The sequence below is a fragment of the Tupaia chinensis genome, unplaced genomic scaffold (assembly GCF_000334495.1).
Source record: "Tupaia chinensis unplaced genomic scaffold, TupChi_1.0 Scaffold000037_9, whole genome shotgun sequence".
Taxonomy (NCBI): domain Eukaryota; kingdom Metazoa; phylum Chordata; class Mammalia; order Scandentia; family Tupaiidae; genus Tupaia; species Tupaia belangeri.
Genome location: NW_006159492.1, coordinates 1 through 1,647, shown reverse-complemented (window position 1 = coordinate 1,647; position 1,647 = coordinate 1). Strand labels below are relative to the sequence as shown.

At 48.3% G+C, this 1,647-nt stretch overlaps 1 pseudogene; it reads right to left on the bottom strand.

Moving 5' to 3' along the window:
• LOC102493294 (splicing factor, proline- and glutamine-rich pseudogene) overlaps positions 1-1,462 on the bottom strand; it is a 6,278-nt pseudogene extending 4,816 nt beyond the window's left edge.
• Positions 1,463-1,647: the final 185 nt, after the last annotated feature.

Here is a 1,647-nt window from a genome sequence, read left to right as displayed (position 1 = left end):
ACTCCACTCATGGAGCTGATTTTCATACCTAAAGTTCTTTGTTGTAGCTGCAAGTTGAGTTTTGGCCCTAAGAATGCACTTCACTTTCAAAGAAAAGTAGTGTAAAGAAAGACTCTTCCAGTGAAATCTTAAGAATTAAGTAATACAAACTTGTTTGCAACACTTACTTTAGAAGTTGAACAACTTGTGGTGTTCATTGTTCTACATCAATGCTTGGTTTTGAAAGTAGTTTTACAATGGTTTTCACTGCTTCTCAACAACACTTATTTTTTTGAGAGGTTTTTACTATAGGGAGAGTACACTCGCCAGACAGAGAGAGACAGAGAGAAAGCAAGAAATCACCCCCCAGAGAGGATGGCCACGTCACAATCCCTTCTCCTCCATTCTCTCCAGATCTTGTGCACTCGTGCACATGCATCCAGCATGAGTTTTCTTTTTTTTTTTTGGAGAGGTTTTTGCTAAAGGGCACATGTGCTCACCAGACAGACAGAGAGAGACAGAGAGAAAGCGAGAAATCACCCCCTAGAGGGGATGGCCACACCACAATCCCTTCTCCTCCATTCTCTTCTCGGGATCTTGGGCACACATGCACACACGCCCAGCGTGAGTTTAAGCCACCGGGTCCAGGACTCAAACCGCGGTCAACTATGTGGGAGTCCAGCAACATAGCCATTACGCTAACTGGTGGTCCCATACATTGGATTCTTCTGTACAAGTTTTTAGGAAGACCATCTTCATCATCCAATTTTTCAAATGGTTCCACAATGACTGGGCGAGGGGTTGTTGTCAGTAAGAAAACACCTTCGCTGTATTGTTCAAATGCTTTTCTTGCTGCTGGTTTGGAACCGAATTCAACAATGCTTTTCCCTGTAAATCTTCCACAATCATCAATGATTACAACAGCCCGTTCAATAGGACCAAACTGGCTAAATGCTTCTTCCAACAGTTCATTGGAAATAGAAGAGGAAAGATTATGAACAAATAGGGCAGCAGCTCTAGTGGCAAAGCGAACCCGAAGCCGTCCACCTCTCATAGGTGTATCAAGTTCAGTTTTGGTGCTTTCGGCCAAGGTTCTAGATTCAAGTTTAATAAATCCAAATCCTTCGCCCTTGTTGATAAAAACTTCTCCTGGTTCTCCATATTTAGCAAATGGTCTTTTGAATTCATCTTTTGTGATATCAGCAGGTAGATTTCCAACAAATAACCAGCACCGCTGTGTGTAAGTTTTCTCCCCAGGCCTTCTTAACAAAGACAAGTTGGCTTTAAATCCCTCTGGAGATCTTTTCCTCACTGGGACCGCCAGGCCCCCACTGGGCGGAGGCACCTACTGGTGCTATTGGTGGTATGGGAGGTGGTGCTGGTGGCCCCCACTGGGCTCCAAGCCGCCTCAGTGTTGTGGCTTGGGGTGGCCATCAGGCTTGATGAGGTCTGGTCAGCCACTGGGCTTCGACCCGCCAGACATCTTGCTGCTTTTAGGACTCACGGGACTGGGGCATGCTTAGGCCCCAGGCCCTGGCCTGGGCCAATCCCGGGTGGAGGCGGCAGAGTGGTGGCTACCCCGCTGCGCGGCGGCGCGGGCAATGGCGCCCCCCGCTGGGGGAGCCTAGGTGAAGGGGGGCGGTGAAGTCGGGGTGGGGTCTCGCCCTG